Source organism: Anopheles funestus (genome assembly GCF_943734845.2).
Source record: "Anopheles funestus chromosome X unlocalized genomic scaffold, idAnoFuneDA-416_04 X_unloc_74, whole genome shotgun sequence".
In the NCBI taxonomy this organism is placed as follows: Eukaryota; Metazoa; Arthropoda; class Insecta; order Diptera; family Culicidae; genus Anopheles; species Anopheles funestus.
The window spans coordinates 6,929-20,000 of NW_026045203.1; positions in this window are offsets into that span (position 1 = coordinate 6,929).

Below are 13,072 nucleotides of genomic sequence, written 5' to 3' on the forward strand. Positions count from 1 at the left end.
GAAAGCGCCTCGCGCACTTGGTCGGATTTTTGGTCCAACTTGCACCATTTTTGGCCCATATTTGCCCCATAGCTCCGCCGGTATCCAAGATATGGCCACACTTTCTTCTGGCCATGGGTAGATGGCACTTGTGGCTAGATTTCTTCCATGCACCACTAATCGCTACCATGTCTGTGGCCGGAGCTATTCACGAAAGCGCCTCGCGCACTTGGTCGGATTTTTGGTCCAACTTGCACCATTTTTGGCCCATATTTGCCCCATAGCTCCGCCGGTATCCAAGATATGGCCACACTTTCTTCTGGCCATGGGTAGATGGCACTTGTGGCTAGATTTCTTCCATGCACCACTAATCGCTACCATGTCTGTGGCCGGAGCTATTCGACGAACAACCATCGCATTTACCTAGGTACTTTTTCGGATTTTTGGTCCAACTTGCACCATTTTTGGCCCATATTTGCCCCATAGCTCCGCCGGTATCCAAGATATGGCCACACTTTCTTCTGGCCATGGGTAGATGGCACTTGTGGCTAGATTTCTTCCATGCACCACTAATCGCTACCATGTCTGTGGCCGGAGCTATTCACGAAAGCGCCTCGCGCACTTGGTCGGATTTTTGGTCCAACTTGCACCATTTTTGGCCCATATTTGCCCCATAGCTCCGCCGGTATCCAAGATAGCGCCACACTTTCTTCTGGCCATGGGTAGATGGCACTTGTGGCTAGATTTCTTCCATGCACCACTAATCGCTACCATGTCTGTGGCCGGAGCTATTCGACGAACAACCATCGCATTTACCTAGGTACTTTTTCGGATTTTTGGTCCAACTTGCACCATTTTTGGCCCATATTTGCCCCATAGCTCCGCCGGTATCCAAGATATGGCCACACTTTCTTCTGGCCATGGGTAGATGGCACTTGTGGCTAGATTTCTTCCATGCACCACTAATCGCTACCATGTCTGTGGCCGGAGCTATTCGACGAACAACCATCGCATTTACCTAGGTACTTTTTCGGATTTTTGGTCCAACTTGCACCATTTTTGGCCCATATTTGCCCCATAGCTCCGCCGGTATCCAAGATATGGCCACACTTTCTTCTGGCCATGGGTAGATGGCACTTGTGGCTAGATTTCTTCCATGCACCACTAATCGCTACCATGTCTGTGGCCGGAGCTATTCGACGAACAACCATCGCATTTACCTAGGTACTTTTTCGGATTTTTGGTCCAACTTGCACCATTTTTGGCCCATATTTGCCCCATAGCTCCGCCGGTATCCAAGATAGCGCCACACTTTCTTCTGGCCATGGGTAGATGGCACTTGTGGCTAGATTTCTTCCATGCACCACTAATCGCTACCATGTCTGTGGCCGGAGCTATTCACGAAAGCGCCTCGCGCACTTGGTCGGATTTTTGGTCCAACTTGCACCATTTTTGGCCCATATTTGCCCCATAGCTCCGCCGGTATCCAAGATATGGCCACACTTTCTTCTGGCCATGGGTAGATGGCACTTGTGGCTAGATTTCTTCCATGCACCACTAATCGCTACCATGTCTGTGGCCGGAGCTATTCGACGAACAACCATCGCATTTACCTAGGTACTTTTTCGGATTTTTGGTCCAACTTGCACCATTTTTGGCCCATATTTGCCCCATAGCTCCGCCGGTATCCAAGATAGCGCCACACTTTCTTCTGGCCATGGGTAGATGGCACTTGTGGCTAGATTTCTTCCATGCACCACTAATCGCTACCATGTCTGTGGCCGGAGCTATTCGACGAACAACCATCGCATTCACCTTCTCGTTGCACTTCTTCGGGAATTTGGTGCAACCAAGTTTTCACTATAACTTGGTCATTTTCCGTCCATCGGACATGCGGTTTTGGGTGTCGATACTTGACACCGCCCGCTACAATATGTTCCTCCACGACCATGTGGTCCGATGCTTCCAACAGGAGCTATTCGAGGATTACCGATTTTTCACCATTAAAAATGCTCAATTTTGCACCAACTTTTGCCTATAACTCAGGCTGTATCGATCGGATCTTCAATCTTGAAAAAGTTTTGGATAGGTGGCACCAAATGCTACATTTCGTTCTTCCACGTCAACTTTGTCCGATGTCTAGCAAAAAAGTTATTCGCGAACCAAGTCCAGAACCCATGCAATGGCTGCCCTCATTGCATACATCACGGCGGTTAACTCTCGTTACTCTATACCGTGGACTTGGTACTTTTTCAGGCATTCGTTGCTACTTCTCGGTTCATGATATTCGTTTACGGTCTTCACTAGGGCATTTGGTGCTAATTCTCGGTTCATGATATTCGTTTACGGTCTTCACTAGGGCATTTGGTACTGGGCTTCCCACTTTCTACTGATCGATCCATACTCACTTGCGTGCACCTAGCCTAGGAAGGTTTCCTTGGGCTTCCCACTTTCTACTGATCGATCCATACTCACTTGCGTGCACCTAGCCTAGGAAGGTTTCCTATGGCTTCCCATCTTTCTACTGATCGATCCATACTCACTTGCGTGCACCTAGCCTAGGAAGGTTTCCTTGGGCTTCCCATCTTTCTACTGATCGATCCATACTCACTTGCGTGCACCTAGCCTAGGAAGGTTTCCCTTTGGTACCGACTTCCATCTACGCACTCGATATAACCTAGGTACTTGGTACCGATGATGGTTAACACTCAAGCATTTCTTGCATCCTGCGTGCAAGGTACCAATTTTCACTTCTCAGGTGCGTTTATGAGCCCGCATTAATCCAATATCGCTCTGATGGCCTTTCTTATTATTTCATCCGATAGCCCTTGCCAAAAGCTACCAAAAGTTCCTCCACGGCCATGTGCTCCGACGCTTAGTTTAGGAAATATTCGAAAAAATTCAAAATAGGAAGCATTTTCTTATTGGAAAATCACCTTAAATCGATGGCCATTTTTTGGGCAAAAACTTTAACGTCTTCCCGACTTTGCGGGAATTGCGAATTTTAGGCACCCAGAGAAAATCTTTTACTTTAAGGGGGCGGCCGCGAAGTTGCCCAAAGTCTCGGACACAAAAATTCTCAAGTTCCCCACTCTAGTAAATCGCCCTATGAGTATCTCCTGGCCCGCGAGCTCTGCGAGCGGGCCAGCTTCGGCGATTTTTGCCTTTTCGCCTAGGCGGTTCTTCTACGAAATTGACCCACAGCTTTTGGTCAGAAAGCTAGCATTTGTTGCAACAGTTAGGTACTTGGTACCACATTTTGGTATCCATTTGGGCATTTGTGGCAACTACTCGGTACTTTGGCCCACATTTCGCTCTACTCGGGCTTCTATGGTGGTACTTGTCGGTACTTCTGGCCAACTTAGGCCAATTGGGTGCAACTTGTGGGTACTCTGTGGGTACGTTAGGGCGTATTGTGTCTTTCGGGTGAACCTTCGCTATACTTCATGGGTACTGATGGCCAACTTAGGAACATTCAGTGCAACCTTTGGGCCTAAGGAAATTTGTCCAACTCTTTGGACTTAGAAAATTTTCTGGACTTAGAAAATTTTCTGGACTTGTAAAAATTTTCAAATGTTCAATTTGGCCCACATTTCGCTCTACTCGGGCCTCTATGGTGCTACTTGGCGGTACTTTTGGCCAACTTAGGCCAATTGGGTGCTCTTTGTGGGTACTCTATCGGTACTTTTGGCCAACTTAGGCCAATGGGGTGCTATATGTGGGTGCTCTATCGGTACTTTTGGCCATGTTAGGCCCATTCGGTGCTATTTGTGGGTACTCTATCGGTACTTTTGGCCATGTTAGGCCCATTCGGTGCTATTTGTGGGTACTCTATCAGTACTTTTGGCCAACTTAGGCCAACTCAGTGCTACTTGTGGGTACTCTATCGGTACTTTTGGCCAACTTAGGCCAACGCGGTGCTATTTGTGGGTACTCTATCGGTACTTTTGGCCAACTTAGGCCCATTCGGTGCTATTTGTGGGTACTCTATCGGTACTTTTGGCCAACATAGGCCAATTGGGTGCTACTTGTGGGTGCTCTATCGGTACTTTTGGCCAACTTAGGCCAACTGGGTGCTATTTGTGGGTACTCTATCGGTACTTTTGGCCAACATAGGCCAATTGGGTGCTACTTTTGGGTGCTCTATCGGTACTTTTGGCCAACTTAGGCCAACTCAGTGCTTCTTGTGGGTACTCTATCGGTACTTTTGGCCAACTTAGGCCAACTCAGTGCTACTTGTGGGTACTCTATCGGTACTTTTGGCCAACTTAGGCCAACGCGGTGCTATTTGTGGGTACTCTATCGGTACTTTGGGACATATTATGTCCTTCGGGTGAACCTTCTCGATACCTCATGGGTACTTGTGGCCAACTTAGGAAAATTCAGTGCAACCTATGGGCCTTTGGAAATTGTTCCAACACTTTGGACTTAGAAAATTTTCTGGACTTAGAAAATTTTTTGGACTTAGAAAAATTTTCAACTTCTGTATCTTCTTCATCATGTTCCATTTTGTGGGACTTAGAAAATTTTCTGGACTTAGAAAATTTTTTGGACTTAGGAAATTTTTCAACACTTGTAAAATTTTTGTTCCTTCTTTGAAGAAGAATACTTTCCACTATTAGCTTCTTTCTCTTTTTCTTCTTAGTTGTCTTCTTATTTTCGGTCCGAGAGCGCCGACACTTGTAAAATTATCTAAGTCCGAAGACTTTTGGAATGAACCAAAAGTCAACGAACACAATACATCAACCCTATCAACATCAAGTGGCAACCCGAAGGAAGCGCAGCGGCCAGCCCATGTACAACGCGAAGTTGTAGCATGCAACCAACCAACCGCTAACCTCCAACGGCACTCAATGTATTCGTTACACATGGGCGCACCTGCACCACACTGTCGTGACCATCCAACGAGCCGTCGGTTCGGTCGTGTGTTACAAGCACCCCATCACATAGGCATAGAGTCACCACACAGTGTTCTTCAACACTCTCGTCACATGGTGCAAGTCACGGTACGCACCACCAATGTGCACTGGTTGGCCAATTCCAGCACACACGGGGCGCGCACGCGCAAGCACTAACCACCAAGCATGGGTCGCCTGAGAGGATCGATGCGAACGCATCTCTACAACTTGAAGCTCCCAGCCTGTAGTCCCGTCGTTTGCGGGCGGTCGTAGGTGTCGAAACTAGTGCTATCCACAGTCGGCAAGCTCGTCCACCGGTGTTCCCAACATGTATGGTACTAACACGTGCAGCGCGAACCCGCCCTTTGCGGCCTAGTAGTAAGCGGGGATGAGACGCCAGTGTGCCAATGGACAGCACGGACGGTTCTCGGAGGGTTGTTAGGCCCGCTAGCTTACGACCACCTAATGGGTATAAGAAGCGCTATCAGCTCGGATTGGATACGACCTTAGAGGCGTTCAGGCATAATCCAGCGGACGTAGCGTCATACCATAGTCCGTTCGAACTAGTATTGAGCCAGTGGTCCGTACCTGTGGTTCCTCTCGTACTGCACAGGAATTCCGTTAAGATAGCGACAAACAATGCACACCAGTAGGGTAAAACTAACCTGTCTCACGACGGTCTAAACCCAGCTCACGTTCCCTTGAAAGGGTGAACAATCCTACGCTTGGTAAATTTTGCTTTACAATGATAGGAAGAGCCGACATCGAAGGATCAAAAAGCCACGTCGCTATGAACGCTTGGCGGCCACAAGCCAGTTATCCCTGTAGTCGAGAGCGAGCATCCGAAGTGAACGGACGTGTTTTTGAAGCGCTCTCGTGCGAACTTGCGAAAAGTGTGCGCCAAAGCGGAATAGTACGAGTTTCACCCATAGGCGGCGCTGGTGTTGTCAGGAAGAATATTCCCCAGCCCCCCCAACTTGAACCATATCGCTACGAGCGTTTTTGCGGAAAAAGTGAAATATTTCACGAAATATTTCATGAAATATTTCAACCTTGAAATATTTCAAAAGAGGACAAAAATTCCTTTCCGGGGAGCCGTCGGACGCCCGGATCGGACAAGTGGTTCCGGAGTTATAGCGGTTTGAAAAAGTTTGATAAGTAGTTTGATAACAGTTATCGAACTCCAACACCGACTTATCAAACTTCCGGACAAATACTAAAAGTGGAATATCTCGGCCAATCCTCGTGCTAGAGGCACGTCCGAGGTATCGGTGGATAGGTCTTGGAGTGGAGCACCGGATCGTCACCCCCCCGCCCCTCCCATATCCACCCCCTCCCCCTCAGGAGGGGAAAACCAGTGATTTTTAGTGTCCGGTTGGTTTTGCGTTATAAAAGTGCGTGAATCGGTATAAAAATATTGAAAAACATTAAGTGCGAACATCCCGACTCGTTTAAGGGGTCTATCGTTTTCGTGTGATGAAAAACAAAAAAGTTGTGGGTGTTTGAAATTTCAATTGCGAAGTGTAGTGCAAATGTATGGGAAACGGCATTTTCCCTCGGTTTTTCTTTAATAACTTTTCACCGGAGAGTCGGATCACCGCGATTTTTGCACCGCTGGATGCGCACAGATGAGAGGTTTATGTCTGTGGTTCTGAATTTTTTCATTTCGTACATAACCTCAAAAATTTTGAGCAAAAACCTCAAAAGTTGCTAAGGAAGTGTTTAAAGTGGTTTAGAACAACGTTGATGATCGAATCGTTATTAAAAACAGTTAAGTGAGATTCAGGCGCTTCGATTGATATATTGTGCGTTTCGCTACGTTAAGTTTTGTGAAAGTTATTGCCGATTGAATTTGGGGACTTCAAACGTGAATTTTGTATGAAGTATCGGCAAAAGTATTTCACAACATTGCGCGCCGTCTGAGTGGCGCCGGCGAAAACGCGTGGAGGTACGGCACAACATTTCGCCACGGGTCCGGAGGAGCCAAAAGTGGCCAAAAGTGACCAGGAGAAGTCTTCATCCTACGGGGACGTGTCGCACATGGATCGAAGCGGGCCGCTCTCGGTAAGCCAGGAAAGTGTTCCAAATTTAAATCTGAGTTAAATTGGGCTTGTGGGACCGAGTTGAAGTTTAGCTTTTCCGGCGGTTTTTCCTGTTTCATCTTCAAATTGGGCTACCAGGCTCAATAGTCATCCGATCGTAACGGGAAAGTGTTTGCTGCAATTGCCGGAACGTTTGCCAACGAGTTCCAAGCGAACATCCCGGAAAAGTCGGAAAAGTCGGAAAAGCGTTTTCGGGTGCTAGGATTTCTTCGGCCAATCCATATCGTGCGACATATCATTCGACGCAGCGGATCGTGAGGATTGTGGAAAACAACACCTCGTCCACTTCCCACCCATCCCCGCCCACCCGCAGCCGGAAAACCGGTTGTGGAAGCAGTTTTCCCGAGTTTTCCCGGGTTTAGAGCGGAGTTAGGTCAACGGTGTGTTCGGGGAAATTGCTCGGCAGGAAAATTTCCATCCATTTCCATCTTCAGCCGGGTAACTTTCCAACCCCAGGGGCCGCACCAGCCGGAAAAGCGTTTTTTGGAGTAAAAATTTTCCGGCCAAATCCCATCGTGCGGCATATCGTTCGACGCAGCGGATCGTGAGGATTGTGGAAAACACCACCTCGTCCACTTTCCACCCATCCCCGCCCACCAGCAGCCGGAAAACCGGTTGTTGAAGCAGTTTTCCCGAGTTTTCCCGGGTTTAGAGCGGAGTTAGGTCAACGGTGTGTTCGGGGAAATTGCTCGGCAGGAAAATTTCCATCTAATTCCATCTTCAGCCGGGTTACTTTCCAACCCCAGGGGCCGCACCAGCCGGAAAAGCGTTTTTTGGAGTAAAAATTTTCCGGCCAAATCCCATCGTGCGGCATATCGTTCGACGCGGCGGATCGTGAGGATTGTGGAAAACACCACCTCGTCCACTTTCCACCCACCCCCGCCCACCCGCAGCCGGAAAACCGGTTGTTGAAGCAGTTTTCCCGAGTTTTCCCGGGTTTAGAGAGGAGTTAGGTCAACGGTGTGTTCGGGGAAATTGCTCGGCAGGAAAATTTCCATCTAATTCCATCTTCAGCCGGGTTACTTTCCAACCCCAGGGGCCGCACCAGCCGGAAAAGCGTTTTTTGGAGTAAAAATTTTCCGGCCAAATCCCATCGTGCGGCATATCGTTCGACGCGGCGGATCGTGAGGATTGTGGAAAACACCACCTCGTCCACTTTCCACCCACCCCCGCCCACCCGCAGCCGGAAAACCGGTTGTTGAAGCAGTTTTCCCGAGTTTTCCCGGGTTTAGAGCGGAGTTAGGTCAACGGTGTGTTCGGGGAAATTGCTCGGCAGGAAAATTTTCATCTAATTCCATCTTCAGCCGGGTTACTTTCCAACCCCAGGGGCCGCACCAGCCGGAAAAGCGTTTTTTGGAGAAAAATTTTTCCGGCCAAATCCCATCGTGCGGCATATCGTTCGACGCGGCGGATCGTGAGGATTGTGGAAAACATCACCTCGTCCACTTTCCACCCACCCCCGCCCACCCGCAGCCGGAAAACCGGTTGTTGAAGCAGTTTTCCCGAGTTTTCCCGGGTTTAGAGCGGAGTTAGGTCAACGGTGTGTTCGGGGAAATTGCTCGGCAGGAAAATTTCCATCTAATTCCATCTTCAGCCGGGTTACTTTCCAACCCCAGGGGCCGCACCGGCCGGAAAAGCGTTTTTTGGAGTAAAAATTTTCCGGCCAAATCCCATCGTGCGGCATATCGTTCGACGCGGCGGATCGTGAGGATTGTGGAAAACACCACCTCGTCCACTTTCCACCCACCCCCGCCCACTAGCAGCCGGAAAACCGGTTGTTGAAGCAGTTTTCCCGAGTTTTCCCGGGTTTAGAGCGGAGTTAGGTCAACGGTGTGTTCGGGGAAATTGCTCGGCAGGAAAATTTCCATCCATTTTCATCTTCAGCCGGGTAACTTTCCAACCCCAGGGGCCGCACCAGCCGGAAAAGCGTTTTTTTGGAGTAAAAATTTTCCGGCCAAACCCCATCGTGCGGCATATCGTTCGACGCGGCGGATCGTGAGGATTGTGGAAAACACCACCTCGTCCACTTTCCACCCACCCCCGCCCACTAGCAGCCGGAAAACCAGTTGTTGAAGCAGTTTTCCCGAGTTTTCCCGGGTTTAGAGTGGAGGTACGTGAACGGCGTGTTCTGCGGGATTGTTCGGCTGGGAAATTTCCATCGCTTTGCACCTTTAGCCGGGCAATTTTCCTTCATCAGGGGCCGCACCAGCCGAAAAAGCGTCTTTGTATAGGGGTGTCGTGTAAGTAGGAGGAAAGGAGCAAAGCCCAGTCATGGCTACGACTGGGCGTACGCTCCGATCTCGGACGGAGTCCATCGAGGAGAGGCCTCCGAAACTCCCCGCCTTAATGGAAGCACGAGTGGTGATTCCACGGGCCACGGTGGCGGTTCCGAGCTCAAAGCCACCGAGTCCGGAAATGACCGAGGTGCTTAAGCTCCTCAATGAGTCGTCGCTCACGATTGAGCAATTACGGGCAACCATCAAGGAGTTGCAAATGGAGTTGACGATGCTCCGACAGCGGATGGATGCGAATGCGGAGCAATCTCGTCAAGATATGCGGCTGGTTCGAGAGCAGGCCCGAGAAGAGATGCGGCAGGTACGTGAGGAGGCCCGTCAACGGGAAACGTTCGCTCGTGAGGACAATGAGCGTCTTCGCAGTGCTCTGATGGAGGAGCGTACCAGCTTCCAGGAGCTGTTGGCGCAGTCCATGGGGTTTGGTGGCCCTCAGCGTCCGCAGCGGCAGAACATGGAGCCTGCACCACAAGCAGCGAAGAAGCAGCAGCAACAACAGCAGCTGAACCAGAGCGAGTGGCCGCAGTTGCAAGCGAAGCAGCAGCATCAGCGTGAGCGGCCGACGTCCGAGCGTTATCCAGTCGGATCAGGAGCGGTGGCGGACTGTCACCTGGATGATGAAGGCGACCAGTGGACCGTCGTCGAGCGTAAGCAACAGCGACGGATCACCACAAGTGCTGCACCGTCTGCTCAGTGGCAGAATCAAGGACGCCTGCTAAGCGAGCAGATGCGGCAGAAGCAGCAGAAGAATGCAAAAACTGCTCAGTCGGCGCGTTCATCTCAGCCAGCACAGCAGCAGCAGCAATCAGCGTACAAGAAGTTGCGTCGCACAAGGGCCGACGTGATTGAGGTGGTGCCTAAGGATGGTAAGACCTGGCTGGATGTGTATACGAAGGTCCGTCGGGCTCTGAATAACGACACCAGTGCCCAAGACATGGCCGAGTCTATTAAGATGGGCAAGCGAACGCGGACGAACAACCTCCGTCTTCCACTCGCTCGATCGGCCGACACGGAGCAGATCTGCTCCCGCGTTCAGGAGCTGGTAGGCGAGGAAGGAGTTGTGCGGGCCATCACGGACATGGGTGAGCTCCTGGTTACTCACATCGACCCGTCCGCCACGGAGGAAGAGTTGAAGGAGGCTCTGGACAAAGCAGCGTCCGGAAAGACCGGAATTGCATCGGTCAGCATGTGGGGCCGTTTCGATGGCATCAAGACAGCCCGGGTACGGCTTTACTCTAAACAGGCGAAGGCACTCAGCGGTAAATCCATCAAGTTGTGTGGCTGTGTGAGCTACATGCAGGAGGCCGCACCACATCCAGTAGAGCGTCAGCGATGCTATCGTTGTCTGCTCATGGGCCACTTGGCACGTGATTGCCGTTCTCAGGTCACTCGAGAGAAGATCTGCATCCGCTGTGGCACCGAAGGTCACTTCTCCAAGGGATGCACGGCCGAGCTGAAATGTGCCGTGTGTGGTGGTCCCCACCCTGTCGGCCATAACACTTGTGTTCAGATGGCCCAAAATTCACTCTAAAGGTGATGCAAGTCAACATCGGGCACGGCCGGGTCGCACAAGATCTGGCCATCCAGACAGCACGGAACGATCGGGTGGATGTACTGTTGCTGTCCGAGGTTTACAGGCCGCCTGCGAATAACGGCAACTGGGCGTTAGATGCGTCAGGAGCTGCAGCCGTGGTGTCGACTGGGCCGTATCCTTTACAGCGGGTGTGGCGTAGTGCGGTTCCTGGTCTTGTCGCTGCGCAAGTGGCAGGAGTTGTCTTCATTTCCTGCTATGCTCCTCCACGTCTGCTGATCTCCGAGTTCGAGGCGTTCATCGAGGCGGTGCAGCTGGAGGTGTTGTCCCACGACAGTGTGGTCGTCGCTGGGGATTTCAACGCCGCACATACCGCCTGGGGAAGTGATCGTGACACCACGCGAGGCGAGGAACTTCTCATGATGGCGCAGTCACTAGGCCTTACGCTTCTTAACAGAGGGAGTGCGCCTACATTTGCTGGGAATGGCGTGGCACAGGCCAGCCATATCGACGTCACCTTCGTTAGTCCGAGCATTGCACGTGTTGACTCGTGGGTGGTTGCAAGCACGTACAACGCATCTGACCATTTCAACATCGAGTTCGAGGTAGGCAGTACAGCCGGAGTATCATCGGATCGGCCACCACACCATAGGCCGAACGGCGGGCATTCTCGGCAACAGAAGAGAGCATCGGCTGGCAGACGCTGGAAGATCAGGCAGTTTGATGCCGACGCATTTCTCCTGGCACTAAGTGCAGCTAGGTTCGAGGAGCGAGCAGCGACACACTTTGGGCTGGTGGATGCGATGGTCGACGCGTGTGAGGAGACCATGCAGCGTGCCCCGTGGTCGCCTCATGGCTCCCGTCGGAGTGTTTTCTGGTGGAGTCCGGAGCTGGATCAGCTGCGGGAAGTGTGTCGTGAGGCACGTGACTGCATGCTGAGGACAACTGACCTGCAGGAGCGCAGCTTCGCGGCCGCGCGTCACCGTACAGCGAGACATGAGCTGGACAAAGCCATTCGTGCCAGTAAGCGTCGCCATTTTGAGGACCTGGTGAAGGAGGCAGAGGACAACGTGTTCGGCGCTGGCTATCGGGTGGTGTTGTCCCGGCTTCGCGGCAGCTTTGTTCCAGCTGAGGGAGATCGCAGCGAGCTGGAGCGGATTGTGGGGGACTTGTTCCCCACCCATCCACCGGTCACCTGGCCTGATTACACCGAGGAGCAGCAGTGTCCTGTAGCAGAAGCGCCCCTTCAGATGCGGCCAGTTACCACCAGCGAGCTGCTTACCATAGTGGCCAACATGAACAATCGTAAAGCGCCCGGACTAGACGGCATCCCGAATGCGGCCGTTAAGGCCGCCATCAGGAAGTACCCGGAGGTCTTCTGCCGAATGTACCAGGACTGTTTTGACCGTGGCGAGTTTCCTTCGTCATGGAAGAGGCAGCGCCTGGTGCTGCTGCCGAAGCCCGGCAAACCTCCCGGGGAAAGCTCCTCGTACCGGCCTCTCTGCATGCTTGATGCACTGGGCAAGGTCTTGGAGCGCCTGATTCTTGAGCGGCTAAACGAGCATCTGGAGGACCCGGAAGGTCCACTCCTTGCGGACGAGCAGTATGGATTTCGTCGTGGAAGATCCACCGTCAGCGCGATAGAACGTGTTGTCCAGGCCGGCAGGACGGCCATGGCGTTCCGTCGGACGAATCATCGGGATAATCGTTGCCTGATGGTGGTGGCGCTGGACGTCCGCAATGCATTCAACTCGGCGTCGTGGCAGGACATCGCGAGTGCATTGCGTGACAAGGGGGTTCCGTCGATGCTGCAACGAATCCTGCGCAGCTACTTCGAGGGCCGTAAGCTGTACGTGGAGACGAACGAGGGTCCAATTGTGAGAGATGTTACTGCAGGGGTGCCACAGGGGTCCATTTTGGGCCCCACTTTGTGGAACCTCCTATACGACGGCGTTTTGGCGGTGACTCTCCCACCGGGTGTAGAGAGTGTGGCTTACGCGGACGACCTCGTCTTATTGGTCCCGGCGACTACACCAGAGGCGGCAGCAGCATCTGCGGAGCAAGCATTTGCGGCGATTCAGGCGTGGATGCACGATCATCATCTGGAGTTGGCTCCACACAAAACGGAGATGACTGTGATCTCCAGCAGGAAGAAGCCTCCGTCAGTCTCCATCAATCTGGACGGTGTGGTTGTGCAGTGTGCTCGCTCCATTCGATATCTCGGAGTGCAGCTGCACGATCATTTGTCGTGGCTTCCACACGTCAAGCAGA